Genomic DNA, 25156 nt, shown 5'->3' on the forward strand with positions numbered 1-25156 from the left:
AAAAGAATTAACCTAGAAGGTAACACCCACGCACAGGAAATCAATGTGAGTCAATGCCCTGTATAGCTATCCTTATCTCAACCAGCAAAAACCCTTGTTCCTTCCTATTATTGCTTATACTCTCTCTACAACAAAATTAGAAATAAGGGCAAAATAGTTTCTGCCGGGTATTGAGGGCGGGGGGAGAGGGAGGGGGCGGAGTGGGTGGTAAGGGAGGGTGTGGGGGCAGGGGGGAGAAATGAACAAAGCCTTGTATGCACATATGAATAATAAAAGAAAAAAAATAAAGAAGTGGGGAGAGGGGTTGGCAGAGTGACTCAAGTGGTAGAGCACCTGCCTAACAAGCGTGAGGCCCTGAGTTCAAACCCCTGTGCCACCAAAAAAAAAAATAATAATAATAATAAAAGTGTGTGTTGGGGGACCAAAATCCTCCCCAAATCTGAAGACTCTTGGAAGATGAAATTTCTTGAGTCTCATAAAAGATATTTTTTGACACGGCCATCTCTGGAGGGGGCACTCAGGCCTCAGTCTTAGTTTAGCTCTGGAGGCAGGCTAAGTGGCCCTTACTGCCCATTCTTCACCTTGTCAGTGGCGTCTACTTCCTTGTTGCCCTCTTCATTCTCCTTGTCCTCTGCTTCCTCCTCCTTCTTGCTTTTCTTGTCCACCTCCTCCTGAAATCTCTGCTCCTCATCTGCTTGTCCTTCATTTGCATTTCTGCAGTCTTTGTGATGTCCCATGTCTTATTGTCAAATTCCTCTACAGTTGTCAAAGATAGTGCCCGACTTGACCTGCCAAAGATCTAGGCCCAGCATAGCAAAGTCAGATGTTGGAGTATGTGGAGTGATCCGTTTCTAGGTAGATCTGTGTGTCCTTGTTACCAGGGTTGTCACTTGTCATGGCTTCTATTTGACCTTGTACTTGGAGTTCTGAATCATGGGTACTTCCCACTCTTCATCCATCTTTCCATCCTGATATTCTGTCTACTTAGCATCAGGGTCCTCAGGCTAGGAGTCTGTGGGGGTCATCAATCTTGGCCCACTCATCCCAGTCTTCTGGTTTGGCAGCATCTTTTTTCTTCATGGATGGCAGAAAGTCCCAATTGTCTTCCAAGGAGGTCAACTTTATTCAGCTGTTGTCGCTCTTCACCTTGTAGGTGTTGTCTGGCTACAAAGTTAACATGTACAAGTGTGCAAATTCATCATCTTTGCACAAGATATCCTTGTTGATTAGCAACTTCTTGATCTTGAAGCTGAAGAAGACATGAATTTTCTTGGCACTGGGGCCACAGATGTTGGGAGCAAACATAATGTATTCTGAGTCTGTGTGCATTTCCATGTTGTCCAAAGTTTGGAAACAGCTGCCCCTACAGTTGATGCTCTTCTGGTACTTCACAGTGAACTATACCACCAGCATCTGGCACTTGCTGCTGAAAGGCTCTGGCCAAGAAGGAGTAAAAGTGGCTCAAATCTGCCTTGTACTTGGATTCAATCCAATGATGGATTCACCTGTCTCCCCCTGGAAACTGCTCCTTAACAAAGACAGTGGGTTCAGCTGTAGCCAGGCTGAGGCTCTTTGGCATGGTGGTGATGGGACAGCAGCACTTCAGGGCTTTGAAAGATCCTCTAGCAGCAGACCTGCAGCACAAATCTCAATTCGTATCTTTAAATGTTCTGTAGATAGTTGGATTTTGTTCTTTTTTAAATTCAGTCTGAAAATCTTCATCTTTTGATTGGATTATTTTATCCATTCACATTCAATGTTATCATTGTTATAAATGGATCTGCCTGTCATTGTAATTTTTGTTTTCTATATGTCTCATGTCTTTTTTACTCTTTCATTGCTTTTGTTTTGGACTTCAGTGACTATCTTATATAAAATTTTAATTCTGTTAATAATTTTTCCAATATATATATTTTGCAAGCTCCTTAGTATTTGCTCTAGGATTTACCATTTCCATCTTAATGTATCAGAATCCACTTGAGATTTATAGATTTACATTAATTTAATTTCAGAAAGCTATAGAAATGTTACTCCTGGTCAGGCATGATGGTGCATATTTGTAATCTCAGTACTTGGGAGGCAGAGGCAGGAGGATTGCAAGTTCAAGTCCAGCCTGGGATAGCTAGTGAGTTTCAGGCCAGTCTGGGCTATAAGTCTCTGTCTTAAACCCTCCCCACAAAATGTAATATTCTCTATTACCCTTTTTTGTACTATTACCTTTATGCATATTACATATATATTACAACCCCTAAAATAGATTATTATAAAAGTTGTTATCAGACTAAGGTCCAGGCTGCTTAACTTCAAAAGCCAGTAGTCAGGAGCCAAGAGCTGCTAGGTTTATTTAAGGGCAGGTACCTTGGAAGATGGAGAGAGCAACTGAACTCAAAGCTCCATCTTGGGAGACTCAGAAGCAGAAAGGGTTTTTATAGGAAAGGAAAGGAGGAATAAGGCAGGAAGGCCATGTCTGTCTTAATATCCAGGGCATGTGTCCTGTTTTCTTCTTTTCTGGCCAGAACATCACAATAGACCTTTCCCTCCTGGGCCTAGTTCCTATAGTACTTTTTAGACAGACATATTATTCTTGTACAAGTTAAACCTCATGGCAATGTACATGCTTTGTGTTAGTTGATGCACAGGATTAAAGAACAAAGAGGGACATTACATGTCCCCATGTTAGCTGAAGGTCACCAGATGTTCTGAGTTTTGTAAGTCTAAAGAAAGATTATTTAGCAGTTTACAGCTTAATCAGTTAGGTGTATGTAGCTTCTCTAGAATTCAGAATGCTGGGCAAAAGAGAGGAAACATAATCCTTTCAAAAAGCACAGGGGACTTTGCAGAAGGGCAAAGGGAGAGAAAGCAAAAATAACTTTGCCAAGGACAGCTCTTAAAGGAGCGGCTGCTGTTACAATACTACTTTACATAATTTTATATATTTTAAAGAAACTAAAAGAAGAAGGGCAAGGAGTACAAATGTATAGTGTTTATAATATTAATCATTTTATTTGCCATTTCTTAGATTTTGAGGAAAGTTAGAATTAGATTAATTAGATTAAAGCCATTTTATTACTTTAATTCAGTTTCATTATCACATATATCCTTTGTGCTCTTGTTGGCATATGTATTACCTTTCTATATATTATAGGCTAACAATATAATTCTGTAATATTGTTGTATTCAATTGCTTTTAAAATCAGTTAGGGGAAGAAATACTCATCCATACTCTCTTTTATAATTACATAATTACTTTCACCAAGTTCTTTCTTTCTTCTTTGTGGATTTGGATTACTATCTGGGGGTTACTTGCTTTCCACCTGAATAATTTTCTTCACTATTTCTTATAAGGTGGGTCTGAGTGCAACAGATTCTCTCAGTTTTTGTTTATTTGAGAATGTCTTTATTTTACCTTTATTTTTGCAAATTAGCTCTGCTGGATATAGAATTCCTAGTTGACAGTATTTTTCTTTGAGCACTTTGAAGATGGTTCCCTAACTCCAGTTTGAGTTGGTCTTTTGCTTGTTATTATTATGTGCTTGATCTTGGTTTTGTTTTGTTTTTCCCCTGTGACTAGCTAGATTGTTACTTTTTTATTTTTTATTTTAATTAGCTGTATTATTTTAGTGAAGTCTACTTTCCCATGCAAAGTCTCAGATGTTGTTCCTCAGTGGCACAGCCTTGGGTATGCTCTTAGTCACCCTGAGATGGCAGTGGTTTTGATTGGCCTCTCTTTTATTGCCTCTTTCCCTGACCACATTCAGCAATAAAAGTTCTCTGATTGCCAGCCAATTGCTTTATTGTTTTCAACAATATCTTGAGGCATAAATTGCTACACAGACTGATCCAATCAAATTAGAGATAGTTCTTGAGGTCAGTGTTTGAATTTATTCCGACCCTAGGAGGGGTCTCCCCAAGCTAATCTGTTCCCTGGTTTTCCCTAGGAAACTGTTCAGCCTATAGTTTTTGTCTACATTCCCCAACAAACCTACCAATCCTTCCTGATTGCTTTTTGCAGCAATCTCCACTATTTTTGAGAGTGTTCTTACAAATGAACTTGTTGCTGTTAAGGCTACAAAGATCACCCTCTTAAAATGTGGTTTTGAAAACAAATAAATTGGTAACAAATTTCAACTCTACAAATGAAATCAGTTGCCATGGGAAGAGATTCAGAGTTCTCTGTTTTACAGCCTACTCCCCTCCCATGCTGGGACAAAATTTCTGAGCCCTGGCTCTGGTACTGGATTTGTTTTGTTTTATTTTATGGTACTTGGGTTTGAATTTAGGACTTTGCACTTACTAGGCAGGCACCTACCACTGAACCATGCCCTGAGCCCTGAGCTATGACTCTGGAACTGTGGATGGGAACAATGCATGTGCTTCTCCCATTTTAGAAGCTGAGTAGATGGTATGGGAGGCAGTAGCCTCACATCTTCTCAGTTTTCTTCTCAGCGTAAGGGGGATTAAGGCCCCAGTATTCTCAGTGGTATTGCACCCAAGGTAGACCCTCCATCCCACAAAGAGGGTCTGGTGGAAGAAGGGAGCCCTGGCCTTTTGTCTACACTTGTCAGGAACTTTGCTTCAGCAGCAGGTAGCTGGAGACAGGATGAGAAATGCCCCTCCCAGGAAGCTAGCTCTCTCACTGGGGGTTGGAGTTGGGTGGGTGTGGAGAGTGGGAGCTCTGTGTAGGTGGTACAGCAGTCTGAGCTGGGATGGGGGAGGGGAGCAGATCTTGGTCCAATTACCACAGACTCTGTCTTTACCAAGTTTTAGAAGATTTTCTTGAATAAATGGTTCTTCATTTGCTGTATACGCCCTTATGGAGCCATTTCAGAGATGTTGAATGGTTCCTTTAAAAAACTAAGTTTCACCAGTTTTTCTGTGGAAGGGTGTACAGAGTTTTTCAAGCCAGCATGCTGGAAGCAGTAATCCTTGCCTTTGATATTTATGTTGGTCCATGATTTCTGGTTTTAAAATATTTTCTCCTTTAGGCAAAAGTCAAGGCAATGAATTGTATCAAAGGTAAAATAGTATCATAGGCCCAATTACCTTGATTAACTGGTAGCTCAGTTGAGGAATTTCCATTGAAAAGAAACTGTAGCTGATAGGTTAACATGGAAAGAGAACCATGTACAGAACATGGTATGCTACTTTTACCTTCTTTCTTTAAAAATATAACATGTGTTGAATTTTAGATTGTTTGATTGAATTGAGTTAGTCATTATCACGCCAAATGCACCCAAGAGGGAACAAAGCAATGACTTCTGGAACAGAGCAACAACTTGTGGTTTAGTACAAAGGTTTTAAAAAACCTCTTAATCTCTTTACTTCCTACATACTGGCCCTATTTGGCATTCTTTTTGTCCGGTTTATTTCCTTTCTTTTGAGGTAACTTTAGTAACCAATTTACATAATAGCTTGACTTATCCCATGGATAATTCAGAAAGAATTGTTATTTTAATAACATTGATACTTTCCAGCAGTGATAATGGCAGGGCATTCTTTTTGGACAATGAGTCTTGAATAGTTCACAATAGGAGACCAAGGTTGAGCTTGGAGACTTTACCTAGTTTGGAAGTTTATAAAACCTATTCTGTTTACTCCTTGTTAAAGATGATCAAAATGGCTTTCTCTTTTATTCTTCTCTCCTCTTAATAAACCTATCCTGAGGCCTCTAATATACTGTTTTTAAAAGCAGAGACTAAGGGCTGGGTTGTGGCTCAGTGGTACTGCACTTGCCTAGCATGCCTGCGAGTCCCTGGGTTCATCTCCAGGACTATAATAAATAAATAAATCAAATCAGAGACTAGTTCTTTGGGATCATTGTCTCATGGCATGAGGTCATGAATTAATTTATCACAAGTGCTTACTTTTCAGTCCAAGTTATTATTGGCCATATGTTTGAAATAAATACCAACCAAAGCCAATACATGTGTTGCAGCTATACTAGTATTTTTTGCAACAGAATGCAAAAAATTCACCAGAGACAGTCTACTCTAACACATATTCTGGCAGAAATGAGGCAGTCTATGGCTTCCTGAGACTGCATAAGAAACAAGATGAGCATTAATGCCAGTCTTTTTCCCGGGCAATAAGAGCGCATGTGCAGGTGGGCAGACCAGGTAGAATGCCTTTGTACCAGTTGCCTGCTTCTGAGATTTCTCTTTAAGCCATCAAACTCTGAGGAGTTTCTTCGCAAGCAATGCTAGGCTAAAAATAAATAAATAAATAACCATATAAATCTCAGTGCAGTGTTGTTTTTGTTTTTTAAATCAATCCCTTACTAGAGAAAAATCCCTGGTGAAGTGGTTAGTAGGCAACAAAAGCCTCTAGAGAACTGCTTTTTCCTTTCAAAGATTTTGTTGTTGTTAAGGCTACAAAAATCACCCTCTAAAAATGTGGTTTTGAAAAACTAAGTTGATAAGAAATTTCAATGTCTTAAAATTCTATTAAAATGCCAACTGATACCTTTCTGATATAGATTAGTTTGTTTCAGCCACCAGAGCAGTACTAATTTTTATTATTTACAGTGCAAGCACTCACACAGAGAATTATAGTTATATTTAAAGTGAATATTATTTAGGTATTGAAGGGTATTGTGTTATATTCATTGAAACATAATTAAAGTACAGAGACATATAATAGTAAGTGGGTGGAAGTATGTGCAGTAATAATTCAAGGTAATCACTGTGTTATGATTGTGCTGCAGATTAAAGGAGAATATAATGAGGTCTCCGTTTAATGAGCTCTCATTCTGAACCAGATTAGAGGCAAAGGGTACTTCAGAGAAGTGCCAGTTCCTATTCTTACTACAGAAGCAGGCGAAAATGGTGTTTTGAAAAGATTCTAATTTGAGTTTAGGAGTGGTTGGTGAAATGAGAGCTAGAATCCAAACTCTCACTGTATTACTTTGTTACACAATATACACACAGGATAAAGTCCCTATGCCAAGACCCTGTAAATAATTCCTGAACGGAGCACCCCAACTTCTCCCAATCAATCTCCATGTATCGCTCCTACCTTAGCTCACATTATTCATCTACAGAGAACTGCTGCTCTTGCCAAATGCCCTTGACCTTGGCACTGGAAATAGCAGGAACACTTTCTCCAGTACATGTATGGCAGGGCCACTCGGTGCTGTTGACACCTGATGAAATGAGAGCACAAGAGCTGGGGAGTTAATTAGCCAGATTCTTCTGAGTTGCTCTGGCTTTGGCCACTTTATGCCTGCATCTGGCTATACCCTGTGATTCCCAAGAGGCCTTGAATTCTTACTTCTGGCTTTCTTTTGGCCACCATCTCTACCCTGCCAGCAGCTCCCCAGAATGGATGCCAACGTCTTCTTCTATGAAACAACGAGGTCTTGTCCTTGCCTCATTCCTATACTTCTACAGAAAGTCCCCAGACTTTCTGACCCTTTCTACCTCCTAGTTATGGCTCCTCCCAGCCCTGCAGTACCCAGAGGCTAAACCTATCTTTCTAATTCCCCAGCAAGAGCACCTCCCCACTCCTCCTCCTCTTAGTGACCTCAAAACTCACTTCTCTCCCTGAAATCAATTGTCTTTGAACTCATAGTGTTAGGACCCGGAATCCTATTCCCCCGAGAGACAGAGAGCCAGGCGTGAATGCAATCAACAAAGCAGAGTTTATTGGGCTGGCTAGCCAGGGTCGAGCTCCCACACGGACACGCAGGACCGGTTAGAAAAAAACGACCCTGAGCCTCTTTAGGGGAAATCTTATATAGACCGCGGTGGCATGCATATTTTCGTTATCAACATTGGGCAAGCAGGCAGAGCACATCTTGCGCGTACCTCACATCTTGCACGTACTTCACATCTTGCACGTACCCCCCGCTCACATTCCCCACATTCTATATGCCCTAACTGAGCCCTGCCGCATTGCTTATCTTATCTACATGGGATGTTTGGTACTGGTTTCTCCAACAAGGGGGTTGGGGCCCGCTGAGACCTCCTATTCCTTTCATTCCCCCCTTTTCTTACGGACTAAATTGAGGAATCATTCTCAAGGGGATGAAGAGCCTGATATTGTTGGCGGAGGACCAGAAGTTGGATAGTATTAATTCGACTTTTGACAAAAGTCATAAGTCGGTTTAGAATCCAGGGTCCTATGGTAACAAGTAATAGGATGATTATTATTGGCCCTGCCAATGCAGATAAAAGGGTAGCCAACCATGGGGACTGGTTAAACCAAGACTCGAACCAGCTTTCCCCGGCCTCTCTTTCTCGTTTTCTTTGTTCCAGGCTCTTTCGAAGTTTAGACATGGAGTCACGAACAACTCCGGTATGGTCAGTGTAAAAACAACATTCTTCCCCTAGAGCAACACATAGTCCCCCCTTTTGGAGGAACAACAAGTCCAGACCTCGTCGGTTTTGAAGTACTACCTCAGACAGGGAAGTGAGGGATTTTTCTAGGTGGCTAATGGAGGTTTCTATTCTCTCTATATCTTCGTCTATGGCTGCACGCAGCGAAGACATCCCTTTCTGCTGGGTGGCCAAAGAAGCTATGCCGGTTCCTGCTCCCGCTAACCCTAGGCTGAGTAGGGTAGCAATAGTTACTGTGGAAATAGGTTCTCTCTTTTTCCTTTTTTCAACCATTTTTGTATTCCAGTATGAATATAGACTCTCTTCCGAATGATAGAGGATGCGGGGCAGCACAGTCACTATAACACAGAATTCTTTAGAGCTGTTAAACACCTTAGTTGATAGGCACGGGGTGAGTCCAGACCGCGAGCATAGCCACCACCCATTGTCCTTTGGAATTACCCATTTAATAGCATTTTCCCAGGTAGAACTGGCGTTAATAACAGTACATAAGTCCCGTCTGTTCTTTGGCACTTTTCCTAAGCAGGTTCCTTGGCCGCTTACCTGCTGTATGGTCAGACCTCTCTTACGGTCTCCCCAGGAACATTGAGTAGGGTTTTCCTCAGATGAGGTATCGTGAGTGGTGTTTAGCCCTATTGCCTCATAGAATGGGGGCCTCACATCATAACATAACCAACAGGAGTTAGTCATGTTAGGGTTGGTGTGGTTTAACGTCAGGAAGGCAGCACCCACTAGCTCCCAGAGGGGGTCTTTAGATCCGGTCATGAGACTGGGCCTCACCAGGGGAGGGCTGGTTTCTGATGGTCTTGGAGTTGTAACATTAGCCCGGGCTATGGTTGAGGGAAGGTGATGAGCTGTGGGAGGTCGGGGAGGTGGCTTTACATAGGGTGGCCTAAGTACCTTATTAGGGCCTATTGTTAGAGTAGAGACTGGTTGTCGCACACGCCGCAAAGTAAAAAGGGCTCCTGGATGATTTGTTTTGTAGAGTCTGACTCCCCAGGATTTACCCAATTCCCAATTCGTTGCCTTTTTTCCTAAATCAGTGAAATTTATCATAATGGGATTACAATTGGGGGGAGTTGGGCATCCCTTATTTATAGGTCTAGGTTGGTGGTATGTAATGCCAGATTGAGAGACTCTACTTAATTGAATAAGGTCCCCCTGTTCGGGGGGTGGCCACCATATATCCCCTGAGCTCTCACAACCCCATGACTTACAATAATAGTCTGCGATTCCTCCACATTTTTTTCTGTGGTTGGGTTGGGGAGCGGGGCAGACATAGAAGTAACTTTGGTGCAAATCCCATTGTCCCCTGCCAGTGAATAAGGCCCTTAAGTCAAAGTATAATTCTGGGAACCAGGTGCTGGGAGGGGTCACCTTGGAGGTCTGGTTAAGAATGTCTCCTGTGGACACATCTACAATCATCCAGGTCAGGTTAAAAGGTTGATGTGGATTTGTATGCCCCCAGCAAGTGGTGGACAGGGTTAGAAAAAGGAATAAAGTTACCGAGGTCCAGTATGAAGTTTGAGTTTGAAAAAATTTTCCTTGTGGTGGGACACCCTTCTTGTTGGCAGGAAGCCTTTCTTCATAGCTACCGGATCTGCCGGTCTGATGTGGGTGTAGTGGACCCAGGTGATAATCCCATTCTAGGAGGGCTGCGGAGCATCTGGAGTGTTCTCGTTTTTCGGAGCATCCCGTATCAGCCGGAGCTTGAGTGGGTTTGTTGGATGCTTCCGTGCGGACCAATTTTCCTGTTTTTTCTCCGGAGGGTGAGCCCGTCTTACATGGGAATGGTGTACCCATGCTGCAATCCCGTCGGCCTTGAGGGCGGTAGGGGTAGTAAACAGTACAACATAAGGTCCTTTCCATCTAGGCTCTAGGGTTTTGGACTGATGCCTTTTAACCCATACCATGTCACCCGGGACTATGCCATGTTCCGGAGCCGGGTCCCTCTTAACAGCGTGGTATGCTTGAATTAAGGGCCAAATCCGTTGTTGCACTTTAGCTAAAGCCTGCAACATGGTCAGGTAATTTGGGGCCAGATCACCTAGTTCTGGGCTTAAGGTCCTCTGAATGATGGGGGGTGGAGCCCCATACAGGATCTCAAAGGGAGTTAGCCCATGGACATAGGGGGAGTTCCGGACTCGGAAGATGGCCAAGGGAAGGAGCGTCACCCAATCACCGCCAGTCTCCAGGGCCAATTTGGCTAAAGTCTCCTTTAGTGTCCTATTCATCCTTTCTACTTGCCCTGAGCTCTGGGGGTTATATTCACAATGTAGCTTCCAATTGGCCCCCATAGTCTGGGCTAGTCCCTGCAGGACTTTACTAACAAAAGCCGGACCGTTATCTGACCCAATTGCCTCGGGCACCCCATATCTGGGTATGATTTCCTCTAGCAAAGCCTTTGCCACTACCTGACTCGTCTCCTTCTTTGTAGGAAAAGCCTCCACCCAGCCTGAAAAGGTATCTATGAATACCAGCAAATATTTGTACCCAAACTTTCCCGGTTTTACCTCAGTAAAATCCACTTCCCAACTTCTTCCCGGAGCCCTCCCCCGTTCCCGAGTACCTGTATGGTGCCCCTCCCTTCGTCCTGGTTTCATGATTGTGCAGCTGGCACAATCTTCCACAATTTGGCGGACTGCTATGGTCTGGTTCGGAAATCGGAGCTGCGCAGATGTCAACAAGTCTAGTAATTTTCTCCGCCCCAAATGGGTGGACTTATGTAAGTTAGCCAACAGGAATCGTCCGAGTTTTTCAGGCAGAATTAACTTGCCTTCCAAGTCGCTTTTCCATCCGTCTTCCCCTTCTCTAAAGGGGGAGTGGGCTCTCATCCAAGTGAAATCCTCTGTGGAGTATTCTGGTCGGGGGGGTAGCGGAGGGAGCTCTGGGACCGGCACGTCTATCGCCGCAACCGTGGAAGGTTGCCCTGTCTCCATGGGAGGACTCACCATTGCTACTCTCTTTGCTTCTTGATCTGCTCTGTTGTTACCGACAGCTTCCGGCGTCTTGGCAGACTGGTGGCCTGGGACATACATCACTGCCACTGCCTTCGGTTTTTCCACTGCCATTAATAGACGCTGGACTTCGGCTAGGTTCTTTAGATGTTTTCCTTCTGCTGTGCGGAATCCTCTTTCGCGATAGATGGCCCCGTGGACATGGATGGTACCGAAAGCATAGCGGCTATCGGTGTAGATATTGACTCGCTTTCCTTTTGCCCTCTCCAGGGCCTCTGCCAAGGCAATTAATTCCGCTTTTTGGGCTGATGTTCCGGGTGGGAGGGCGCTGCTCCATACCGTATTTCCTTCTTGGTCGACTACAGCTGCCCCTGCCCTTCGGGCTCCATCTTGGAAAAAACTGCTTCCATCCGTGTACCAGTTTAATTTGCAGCCGGACAGGGGGGTATCCTTTAGGTCAGCCCGTACCTGTGTAACTTCGGAGAGGAATTCTTTGCAGTTATGGACAGGTGTCTGCAGTTCCGGGTTAGGCAACAAGGTGGCAGGGTTCAGGATTACGGGATCTGTGAATGTGATCCGAGGGGAATCCAACAAGAGCCCCTGGTAGTGGGTGAGCCTGGCATTCGTCATCCATTTCCCAGGGGGTTGTTTAAGGATTCCCTCCACCGGGTGAGGGGCCGTTACCCAGAGGGCCTGTCCGAAGGTTAGTTTATCGGCTTCTCTCACCAGCTCGGCAATGGCCGCTATGATGCGGAGGCAGGGGGGCCATCCTGCCGCTACCGCGTCTAATTTCTTGGAAAAGTATGCCACTGGTCTCTTCCAGGGACCTAGCTGTTGGGTCAAGACTCCTTTGGCTACCCCCTTTTTCTCATCTACAAACAGAGTGAATGGTCTTGTAGGATCTGGCAAGGCTAAGGCAGGGGCCTGCAAAAGAGCGTCTTTTAGCTGATCAAAGGCCTGTTGTTCTCTCTCTCCCCAACTCCAATCTGGAGCTTCTTTGGTGGCCTCATATAGGGGTCTGGCTATTTCCGCAAATCCTGGAATCCAGAGTCTACAGAACCCCGCGGAGCCCAGGAATTCTCTCACCCTCCTAGTGGATGTCGGGGATGGGATAGCCAGAATAGTCTGTTTCATGGCATCAGTCAGCCATCTTGCCCCATCTGCAATCCGATAACCCAAATATGTCACTGACCTTTTACAGATGTGAGTTTTCTTGGCACTTGCCCGATACCCCAGCTCACCTAATTCCGTTAGCAGGTGTTCAGTAGCCTTGATGCACTCCTCTCGGGTTTCTGCCGCTAACAGTAAGTCATCAACATACTGTAATAGAGTGACTCGTGGGTGGCTCCGACGAAAAGGTTCCAGGTCCTGGCTCAGGGCCTCATTAAACAGGGTGGGAGAGTTTTTAAATCCTTGCGGCAGTCTGGTCCAAGTGAGCTGTCCGGATTGGCCCCCATCTTCTTGCCATTCGAAAGCAAATAGCGGCTGACTAATTTCTGACAATGGAATGCTGAAGAAAGCATCTTTCAAATCAAGGGTTGTATACCATACTTGCAAGGGGGGTAGGTGGCTGAGCAAGGTATAGGGATTCGGAACGGTGGGATGAATGTCCTCCGTCCGCTCGTTTACCTTTCGTAGGTCTTGCACAGGCCTATAGTCCCCGCTTCCCGGCTTTCGGACGGGGAGCAGAGGAGTATTCCAGGCAGACTGACAAGGTCGCAGTACTCCTTCCTTTATTAGCCTGTGGATATGAGGGGCTATGCCTCTTCGGGCCTCCTCAGGCATAGGATACTGTTTCACCCGAATGGGGAGAGCGGAAGCCTTCAATTGTATAACTACGGGCGGGAGGTGTTTGGCGAGGCCGGTTCCCGCAGTCTCCGCCCAGGCCGTGGGAAATCTTTTTACCCAATGAGTCATGTCCCCTCCTGGTTCCTGTTGACTCTCAAACAGACGATGCTCGTCAGCCAATGATAGGGACAAGACATGAATCGGGCTCCCTTCTCGATCAGTCACAATTATTCCATCTGGTTCAAAATGGATATGGTCCCCTATTTTGGTGAGTAGGTCCCGTCCGAGCAGGGGAGCGGGGCTCTCAGGGACGACCAGGAAGGAGTGTGTGACCTGGTGTTTTCCTAAGTTCACCTTTCTTTTGGTAGTCCATGTACATAACTGCGTACCGGTGGCCCCCTGAACAACACTTGTTCGTGCCTTGTTCAAAGGTCCATGTGCCTTGTTTAAAACCGAATATTGGGCGCCGGTATCCACCATGAACCCCATCGGCTTCCCCTCCACATGCATTGTTACCCAGGACTCGGGGAGGGGGTCCGAGCCCCGTCTCCTTCAGTCCTCTTCTCCGGCTAGGAGGACTCTGGCCTGCTCTACTGCTCGTTCCCTTTCCCTGTTTTCCCCCGGTCTCCTTCCAAACCCTCTTCTTCCCTTTAACTTAGGACATTCTCTCTTCCAATGCCCCGTTTCCTTACAGTAAAAACAGTGTTCCTTATCCGGGGTCCTGGCGTGGCCCCCTCCCCTGGGTTGGTCCCGGACACCCGCTAGGAAAATACGAGCCATTTCTCTCTGTTGCTTTCGGTTTTCCTTAGCCTGGAACTCCCGGTCCTCCTTTCTCAATTTCTCCTGGGCCTCCCTGTCTTCCTTTCTCTGTCTTTCCTCCCTTTCTTCTGGAGTTTCCCTAGCGGTAAAGACCTTTTCCGCTACCTGCAGCATTTCCCTTATAGTCATCTCCCCTAAGTTTTCCTGTTTATTGAGTTTTCTCCTAATGTCTGGAGCTGCCTGATTAATGAATGAGAGTACCACAGCAGACCGGTGGAGGTCCGCCTCAGGGTCAATAGGGGTGTACTGACGGTATGCCTCATAGAGGCGCTCTAAGAAACCGGCCGGGCTTTCGTTTTCCCTTTGAACGACTGCTTTCACTTTTGCAAAATTGGTGGGCCTTCTGGTGGCCGCTCGGAGACCGGCCATAAGAGTCTGGCGGTAGATCCGAAGACGCTCCCTACCTTCTGCGGTCCCGAAATCCCAATTAGGGCGGCGTAGGGGAAAAGCCTCGTCTATGGCCGGTTGGAGAGTTGTGGGTCTCCCATTATCCCCCAAGACGTTCTTCCTCGCTTCGTTGAGGATGCGCTCTCGTTCCTCCGTCGTAAAAAGAGTATTGAGCAGCTGATGACAGTCATCCCAAGTGGGACGGTGTGTATGCATGATGGACTCCAGGAGATCTATGAGACACTTGGGGTCTTCAGAAAAGGGCGGGTTCTGCGTCCTCCAGTTATATAGATCACTGGAGGAGAAGGGCCAGTACTGAAACTGTTGCCCTCCTCCCGGTCCCCCTTGGCCCACCATCCGGACTGGAAGTGTAGGGACAGTTTCCTCCCCCTGTGTTGATGAGGGGGGCCCGTCTTCCCCCTCCCTTTCCCGGATCCCTCGGGGGCGAAGTCTTCGACCCATTCCTCCTCCTGCTGCCAGTCCTGTTGAGGAGGATGAGGAAATTTCCTCCTCCGGGGCACTGGCTTGGCCAGGGGGAGTCACGTATGGAGGCGGCCGATCTTCCTCTGCCCCTGCGAGGGATGGGTAAAGGGGGGAACTCTCTGGTAAGACCGGAGATGGTGAAGGAGATGCCCTAATTTGAGGACCGGTCAAGGTGGGAAGAGGAAGTTTTTCCTCCTCCTTTATGACCAAGGCGGGCGTGACTGGGGTTTTAGCCCCGGGGGCCGAACTGGAGGGGTGGGTCAGAAAAACTGTTAACCAAGGGGGAGGGTTCCTCACCAGATCCTCCCAAACCAAAATGTAAGGAACTTGGTCTGGATGGCCTCGATTGTCTGGCTGAAAAATGACTGCTTTAACCTTAGTGATCAGGTCTAGGGAGAGGGAACCTTGAATGGGCCACCCGACTCCAAAGGTGGGCCACTCTGCAGAACAAAAGGTGTCGAACTTACCTTTCTTGATGACCAGACCCGCATTTAAGGCCCTTTCTTTAACTTCTGGAAAGTGAGAAAGGATCAGAGACTTTGGGGTTGTTTGTCCCTGTCCCATTGTGGAAGGAGACTCAAACACCAAGAGAGATAGAACAAAAAGGGTAAAGGCAACAATAATTCCACACACACACAACACTCTCCAGCACTCGCTCGGACCGGTCCTTCTCTCACACTGGTGCGCACCCCATTCAACCTCCTCACCGTCCAACTGGGATATCAGGCTGAAAGGCGTCCACTTGACGGGTGGTCGGTCGACTAGCTCAATTAGTTCTTCACCTGGCGCCAGGGTTCCTAAAATGCTCGAGCCCAAATGAGAGGAAAGCCTCTCCCAATAGGACCCTGTGGTCCTCCTTGCGAGATTCCCAGAATGAATCTCCCTGGGGATTGGCCGAATCCCTGCCGTGGCCCAAATGGAACACTCAAGTTCCTCCAAATGAGGGTCTGGGATCCCCTCCCAACGCCTAGGACTTGGGATCGCCCCTGCTTTCTCGCAGGCAGGTTCTGTCTCTCAAGAAAATGAAATCTCGGTGGGACCTCCAAATGTTAGGACCCGGAATCCTATTCCCCCGAGAGACAGAGAGCCAGGCGTGAATGCAATCAACAAAGCAGAGTTTACTGGGCTGGCTAGCCAGGGTCGAGCTCCCACACGGACACGCAGGACCGGTTAGAAAAAAACGACCCTGAGCCTCTTTAGGGGAAATCTTATATAGACCGCGGTGGCATGCATATTTTCGTTATCAACATTGGGCAAGCAGGCAGAGCACATCTTGTGCGTACCTCACATCTTGCACGTACTTCACATCTTGCATGTACCCCCCGCTCACATTCCCCACATTCTATATGCCCTAACTGAGCCCTGCCGCATTGCTTATCTTATCTACATGGGATGTTTGGTACTGGTTTCTCCAACAAGGGGGTTGGGGCCCGCTGAGACCTCCTATTCCTTTCAATAGAACAATTTGTGGATGGATGTTAAAGTGACATATCATATACACTCTTTCCAACAGTATTGTAAGTTCTCTGAGGAGTGGCCAGTACAGTAGTCATTGGCTAGGGGTAGTTCTATAACATAGCAGTTAAGAGTGTGGGCTCTGTCTGCATGAGATTCATTGCAAAGGGGTCCATCGACTGGCACATGCCACTTTAACCAAGTGATCAAATGTAATATTGCCAGTCATGGGATAAACCGACACTGGGTGCCTCCTTGATGTTCTGCAAAGAGAAGGATGCAGCATGACTTTTGTGGGAGTCTTGAAAAAAAAAAAGGATAACCTGAATCGAAACAAGGGGGAACATCAAATGAACAAAACAGAGGGCTATTCTATAAAGCAACTGACCTGTACTCCTCCACCACGTCAGGATCATGAAAAACAAAGAAAGATTAAGGAACTATTCAAAGTTAAAACAAGGCTCAAGTACTGTGACAATTAAATGCAATTTGTGATCATGGATTTTATCCTGGACATAAGTAGAAAAACTGACAGAATTTAAATAAGATCTCAAGACTTGATAATAGTAGTTTCTATGTTAATTGACAGTTCAGTGACAGTTGTATCATGCTTATGTAAGAGAATGTCCTTGTTTTTAGAAACACACATTAAGATGTTCAGAGGTGAAGAAATTCATGTCAGGCTGGGTAGGGTGGCTGGTGTCTGTGGTCCCAGCTGCTGGGGAGGCAGAGATTGGGAGAATTGTGACTTGAGGCCAGTCTGGGCAAAAAGTTAACAAGAGTGCCCATCTCAGCATGGTGGTGCATGCCTGTAATCCTAGCTACACAGGAGGCATAGGTAGGAGGATGATGGTCCAAGGCTGGCCCTGGGCAAAAGTGTGAGACCCTATCTGAAAAATAACTAGAGTGAAAAGCACTAGAGTTCAATCCCCACTACCACCAAGAGAAAAAAAGAAACTTCTTGTCTGCAATCTACTGTCAAATGGTATATATTATATATGTATATAATATATCTATACACATGAAGAGAAGGACAGAACAAATTATGGTAAAATACAAACATTTGGAGAATCTAAGCACAGGCTATCTGGAATTTCCAATACTATTCTTGCAATTTGAATTCTGAAATTAAGTTAAAATAAGTTTTTGTTTGTTTTTATTTTTTATAGTGTGGACTCTGGTATCAGGCTGCCAGGATTGGAATCTCAACTTAGTCACTTACCATGATCTTAGTATGTTACTTAACCTCTGCTGCACTCAGTTTTCTCATCTGTATTATGGGGATAAGAACAGGACTGACTTGAGAAGACTGTGAAAATGAAGCACTTAGCATGGTACTTGGCTAAGAGAAACTCTTGGTGAATGAGAGCTTCCATTACTAAATGGCCCAGTCCATTTTCCCTACTGCTTATGATAAGGATGATGTCAGGGAGATAAATTACTAGGATCAGGAGGGTACACCTAGTTCATGAGAACCTTGTCTACTTCCAAAGGCCTAGCTAACAGCTATGGCCACCAGAAGCTCAAGGTATCTCATGTCCCTGATTTTTAACACCATTAGGATAGATTAGAGAGGGCTTCACTAGCTTCAGACCCCAATTTAGAGCTCGAACACAACAGATTGATTATCCTACAAGTAGGTGGTGTATCAGGCTCATTAGAGCTCTATTGGACCCATGCCTAGGATGCATTTTAACTCATCACCAGGTGAATCCTTGTGCTTTAGACTGAATGCAGAAATCTGTCCTCCTCTCTTACCCATTAACGGCTCCATTCTCAACAGAGTTGTTCTGAATAACTCAGAATCTCATTTCTTTCATTGACCCTGAGATTTAAATTCAGAATGATGTCTATATGGAAGAGAGAAGAATAATTATAGAATCATCTAGACTAAGACCCTTATTTTTCTAAAGAGGAAGTCGAGGCCCATAAAGTTGCTGAGACATGTTTGCAGTTACTCCATGGGCTCTAGCACAGAGAGGGCTGGAACGAGTTTCCTGACTCTCATATCATTATCTTTTCCACTAAGTCACGTTGCTTTGCAGCATTGTAATTGCTAAGCTGAAGGAATTCAGAGAGGCAGGCATGATGGGAACAACAGGCAGTTAGCAGTCCTTCCTCATCATAGTCGGAACCGAGGGGATTTTCTGCTGAAATACTTGGTGAGGACCCCATTTCATGTGAATATAGGAAAAGTAAGACTGCAAAATTTGTTGACTTTTGGGCAGTTGTTCTGTGTAGACCCAGGTGGCAAATTTAATGTTCCCTCAAATTTAGTTGTTTCTACCTCATTGACCAAAATAATGTGTTTGGATTTCATTATGGTTTGCTCCCCTGATTTTTATATCCTCTTTCTTATTTTCTTAAGTGGCTTTCTTTGGTCTAAGTTTCTGCCACATGGCTTCAGAAATACTCTTAGTTTCTGCTTTGCTTTAACCATCTTGGACTTGAGATTTTGTAATAACTTTCCATTGCTACGACAAAATACCTGAGATAAACGACTTAAAAGAAGGAAATGTTTATTTTGACTCATGTCTTCATAGGTCTGTGGTTGCTTGGTCTAGTTGCTGTAAGCCTGTGGCAAAGCAGTACGTCGTGGCAGAAGCATGTGGGAGAGAAAAGCTGTTCACACTATGGTGGCTAGAAAGAAGATAGAGAAGGAGGTGTGGGGCAGATAGGGTCCCAAAATCCCCTTCAAGGGTACAACCCAATGACCTATTTCCTCCAACTGGGTCCCACCTCTTAAAGGTTCTACCACCTCTCAGTAGAGCCTCTAGCTAGAGATCAAGCCTTCAACACATGAGATTTGAGGGGACATTTAAGATCCAAACCATAATAGATATTAATTGTGGCTTCAGTGTAAAATTGACAGCTGGCCTTGACTAATTTGGGCAGTGGAAGATTGCTATAGAAGAAAACCACAGAGTTACTTTTGTTATTCATAAACTTATAGCCCAAACAACTTGAATGTAGACTTGAAAAACCACTCTCCGAACTGGGTATCTCTTTAGAGCTCACCCCACCAAGTGAGGGAAATTCTTTGTTTGCCTCTGACACCTGAAAGTTGGGACAATTAAATTGTATCACATCTTTCTGGGAAGAAGGCAACAAAATTAACACGGAAAAATAAGAAACTGGGAGCATGGAAGAATTGTTTTTCCTCTTCAATATATGTGTGACATTGCGGGAGGGTATCAAGGCTGAAGAACTAAGAAAGTGATGGCAACCAAACTCTAGAATGCTCAAAAAAAGCAATCTGTTTTGACTGAAGCATTCACCCAAAAGAGAACAACAGATTTCTGAATTTACTATGAGGCGTGTGTTATTTGCTTGGCAAGGTATTAAGAAACATTTTAGAATCTTGCATAGGCATCCAATGCAAGTGTCTTTAATTATATATACATACATATATATATATCTCCAAATATCAGAAATCAACACTTCTGAATTTGAATTTTAAAACATTGGCATTTTAGAAAAATCAAATAAACATATTCAAAATGCAGAATCTTGACTCTTGGCTTTTAGATCTGAAGGTATTTCTTAATGAAAATATTTAGATACTTAAGCTCTTAAAATCTGTCTTGGTAAAAGTAATGTTTTTCTGTATAGAAAAATCATAAAATTCTAAGATATTTTAACTTTTTGTCTTCAATTTAATGTGGAAAATTCTAGAAATGAGAACCTTTTGTTTTTAGTTGCTTTTGGCTTCCAGCAAAGGTGTACAAATGGCTTGCAACTGGTCCTCAGAGCAAACATTCTTGAAGAGAGGATCCCCAAAGAGTCAGCTGCCTTCAGCTATCTCTTCACTCTAGATGTGCAGTGGTCAGAGCCACTGACAGCAAATACTGTACTGGGAATACAAGCAAATACTGTCAAGGGGAAATGGTGAATAAAGAATTTTCCAGAAATCACAGTGCTCTCCATGTGAAATGATACAGCTACTTTCAAAGACAGTTTGGCACCTTTTAACAAAACTAAACACATTTCTGCCATATGATATGGCAATTGCACTCTATGATATTATCCAAAGGAGCTGAAAACTTAAGCCCATACAAAAGCCTGTACAAAGATGTTTATAGCAGCTTTATTTATTATGGCCAAAACATGGAAGTAACCAAGATGTCCTTCAGTAGGTGAATGAATAAATAGTGTTATATAACAGAATATTATTTAGCCCTAGAAAGAAATGAACTATCAAGCTATGAAAAGACATGGAAAAACCTTAAGTATTTGGAAGCAGCAAAGATGTCTAACAGCAAGGAGTTCTTCTTGGAATTTGCATGTCAAAAATAGTGTGACCTATGTAATCTCAATAAGGTCACCTGGGTTTGTGTATCAACTTAGCTATACCTATCACATTTAGAAAGGTGAGAAGGTATTGTCTACTATTAAAAAGAAAACCTTAATATATACACCAGACTTTCCCACTGGGGCGTTATGAGGGAATTAAACTCTAAGGCATCTGTGATGGTTAACTTTGACTGGGTTAAGGGATGTCCAGATAATTGGTAAGACATTATTTGGGGGTGAGTCTGTGAGGATGTCTCTGGAAGAGAGTAGCATTTGAATTAGTAGGCTGAGTAAAGTTTTTCCCTCACCACGAGAATGAGCATTATCTGATCTACTGAGGGTTCCAACAGAACAAAAAGGTAGAGGAAGGGGAATTGTCTTACTTTCTTCTTGAACTGAGACATCTATCTTCTCTTGCGCTTGGACATTGGAGTTCCTGGTTTTCAGGCTTTCAGGCTTCAGGTTCAGTGCCCACTCCCATGACCTCAGTTCTTAGGCTTTTGGACTGGGAGTTATACCAGCAGCTACCCTGATTATCAGGCCTTTGGACTCGCAATGAATTATACCACTGTATTTCCTGGTTCTCCACCTTGCAGATGACAGATGGACTTCTTGGCCTCCACAATTTCTATAATAAGTATATATACATGTATGCTATTGGTTCTGTTTCTCTGGAGAACTCTGACTAATATAGCACGTGTTCTATGTATTAAATGAAATTTATAGCAGGCCATTGTTTTGGACAGTGCTCCTGCACTAGGTCCAACAGACCAGATCAAACTAGATGGAATCACTCCATATGATGAAGTCACATAATCAAACTGAACTTTGTGCTTGTGACTGTTGAGATCTACCATCCTCCCCTGCCCCAGGATAAAGAGACCCCCAAATTGGAGACCACCAAACATCTTTTAATGTCCTAAGCAGAAATGGCTGGGTCAAGAGTTCATACTGCGGAGAGAGAGCCATCCCAGTCTAAGAAACTGGACATTGTGGGGAGATGTCATTGTCTGTCTACACTAAGCAGTGTCCCTTGCATTGTGATGAAACTGCGCAAAGGACTTGATCTAGGTTCCTAAAGAAAAGGGCTTGTGACAAATGGATGGATTGACTGAGATGGTGGATATTTCCCTTTAGAGCTTTGGGAAGAGCCTAGGGGGTGGGGGTGCTGGGTTCTATCTTATGCCCTTGAACAAAGATACTCTGGGCACAAATGAGCCCTTGCCCCACCTTTCAGGTGAAGATTCAGCACAAGCAGAGCTAAAAAGATTAGCACCCCAGGCAGGAAGAGCAACTGGTGCTTGGTTTCGAAAGTGCCAGCATGCAAGCCACAAGAAGACAGAACAAGGTAGTGAGAAAAAGGAAGCTCAGGAGGCCCAGGCAAGGTCTCCAAGGGATCTTGGAGGGAGGGAAAGAAGTGGTTTCAAGATTCCAGTGAATTTTGAGGGTCTGGAGTGTGCGCTTTATTCATCACCATAATGAACCTTGTTTCTTCCTTTGGGCAACATAGGCCAATGCAAGTTACATGGGGAACGCTCAAATCCAGGATGATCTTCCCTGTCCCCTTTCTATCTATTCTGGGAGCATCTCACAAGGATGGTGAGACTCCGTCCTTTTCCTTTCTCTTTCAGGTGCTTAACCCTTGAGCAAAAACATTTGTCCCTTAAGAAGGTAGGATCTGTCTATTTGCATAGTATTTAAGAATGATGCTGTGCATGGAAAGTCAGAGAGAAGTCAAGGTGGCTCTAGGAGACGGTTATGGGAGCAGTGTAGCACTACTTGCACTAAAGTAGAATGGCCATCACCATGATCCAAGCACATGGAAATCCTCCATCTCTCCCTGCTTTTGGCTACACCATGCAGACAGTGCTCCATTACTTTCTGCTCATGGAGCGAGTAGAGATATTGTCCCTCTCATGGAGACCATGATTTGCTTTCTTACATGGAAAATTATCTTCTAGCCCATGAGGCAAAGAATTAGTCTCACTTCATTGGCCTTGGAGTCCTCTTCCCCACCTAAAGTTAATAGATTGCCTATCTTTGATTTTGGTGATAATTCAAAATAAAGACATCCCATTCACTTCATATCTTACAAATCAAGCATTCCTGACTGTTTAAAAAAAATTTTCTAGGTTCAGTGTGTCAGAACCATAATAATTTACTTGGCAATATGAAAAGTCATTTACAAGCAAAGTATGATGAAGCGCCTCTTCATTTGATACTAGAAATGTCTCCCATAAATCTAGCTTATTAAAACAATGAGTCTCTCATAATATTTATGCAATTTCCAAATGAGATGGTCATAAAATTGCAATAAAATATTAAAAGTCTATTCTCTGTTGATGATAATGATGCAAATATTGATGAGGGCACACTAAAATATGCCACACACATACTCATCAAAATGGATAGATGGTGCAATTGAAATATTTCCTCATACCATACATGAACAAACAGGATTATGTGCTTTTATTTTTTCTTAGTTTTCTCTAATGAGGAAAGACTTCCTTTGTGTTTCTGAGTGTGATATTCACATGGTTACACATTTTTTATGTTGCAATTTCCCTATAATGTATTTTCATATATTCATTCCTCAACAAACAAATGCATTCAAAGCATCATGCTAGGTACTTTTGGGAACAAAATTCTTCAAAATGTTTCTTCCTTGCTTTTCTTTTCTTAAAATGTTCCTTTCTTTCTTTCTTTCTTTATTTTTGGTTCTTTCTTTTTTTTTTTTTTGTTCTGCATATTGAACTCAGGATTCAAAAATTCACAATTATGGGGTGAGGATAAGGAAAAATGTAAGGATAGAAAAAGAGCTAACCAAAATGGCATGGAAGATAATAAGTGTGAAGTAAATGTATGGTCATTGTGTTATGAGAGTGAAGAAAAAGGAACAATTATTCCAAGCTAAAAAAAAAACCTGATAGTTCACCCTGATCAATAAAAATCACTGTTGTAAGCAGCTACCCAAGATTTTCCAAGAAGTCATCTTTTTCAATACTGTCTCAAATGCCTCCTTAAAGGTGAACTTGACAGTGACCTCTGCTGCTGTTCAGGAGAGGAGTAATCAAAAATTCTACTATAACAGCAGAAAATGAGAGAATATATGTGAATACAGTTTATAAAGCTCAAAGAAACTTATATCTCTAAAGCATCCATTATATTTGCTGCTATTTTTAGTTACATCTGTCATTAATGTAGATGAATATGAAGGGACCTCTTGGTGACTCTGGGGCACTTCTAGTGAACTGGAGTGTTCTCCCTTCATTGCTCAGACTGAGTTCTCTAAAGTTATCACCAAAACAGCTTCCGTCTAGGCCTCAGCTCTGGGGATTTTGTTCTGATGAAAACCAAACCTGCTATGAGGCAACCTTGCTCTCAGCAGAGCTTCCACACTGCCAGGCCCCTGAGAAAGGAGAGTTACTCATTAAGCACACTCACCTCTTCTCATCCTCTGTTTCAGATTCATCCAAATATAATGCATCTAGTCAGCATACTAACGAAACTCAAGGCATATGGGGTGATACCAGGAAGGGTTAGTAGCTGGCTAGATCTAGTAAGGCTACATTAAGATGCTTGGTTTAGCAGTATGTGTCGTCCACTCCTCAGGCAGACAGAATCATCAAGTGTGGTATTTTAAACTCTTGGATGCTACAGCCACCAAGATGGGGTTTATTTCCTCCCCACTGAATGTGGGCCAGCCTTTGGTGACTTTCTTCTGAAGAACACAATGTAGAGGAAGTGATACTGAATGACTACTGACCCTGGGTCAGAAAAGGCAATCCAGCTTCTGATGGGCTCTTGCTCTCTTGGGATCCTGGAGCCTTCATGGAAGAAGTCTGGCTATCTGGAGCCTACCTTGCTGGAGAGGCCACACAGAGAGACCACAGAGAGCTGGAGAAACTTGCCCAAGGAGGCCTTACTGTCCACCCCCGACTGAATCTTTCCAGCACCAATCACCAGACGTGCGTGCGTGAGTGAGTGAGTGAGCGAGTTGGTGAGTGAGCCTTGGCTGATTCCAGCCCCCAGCCTTTGAACTACCTTTGCTAAGGCCATGTGGAGCTTGGCCTTTGAATCATCCCAGCTGACATAGCTTTGCTGAATCTCGCCTATGAATCCAGATTTGTGGGCAAAATGAATGCTGCTGTTTTAAGCCATTAGGTTTTCAGGTTTGCTATGTAGACAAAGTAACTGGAATACCTACGTAATTTTACCACACAATCAGTTTATTTACCCCAGAATTGACCAATCAGACTGTTGTTTCACCAGGTAGAAACAGAACCAGACTTGGTAGTTTTGGAGATTGAGTTTCTTGAAGTGAGTCTTCTGATCTGAGACAGGTAGGTCCTGATCATTTCAATCTCATTCAGCAGCAGAGAAATGGGCTGATTTTTCATCTCTAGCAAAAGCGGGACCTCTGTGCTTGGATTCATATTTTTTCTCAATTCTATGTTGGTTTTTGTTACTTGTTTCTTCCCTAAGCAAATGTTTTAATCAAACATTTGCAGCATCCAGCATTGCCCACAGTTTTCATTTTGAAGTTAGTCTTTAATAGTGATTTATCTACGGAAAAAGCTTTCTCTAATGTTTTTTTCAGTGTTGGGAAGCTGTGGTCAGTGCGAATTTTAATCCTCC

General features: G+C 43.9%; 1 pseudogene; it reads right to left on the bottom strand.

Annotated features, from left to right (window-relative positions):
- Window positions 1-563: 563 nt before the first annotated feature.
- On the bottom strand, window positions 564-24577 carry LOC141419492 (calreticulin pseudogene; annotated as a pseudogene).
- Window positions 24578-25156: the final 579 nt, after the last annotated feature.

This window comes from Castor canadensis, chromosome X (genome assembly GCF_047511655.1).
Source record: "Castor canadensis chromosome X, mCasCan1.hap1v2, whole genome shotgun sequence".
NCBI lineage: Eukaryota > Metazoa > Chordata > Mammalia > Rodentia > Castoridae > Castor > Castor canadensis.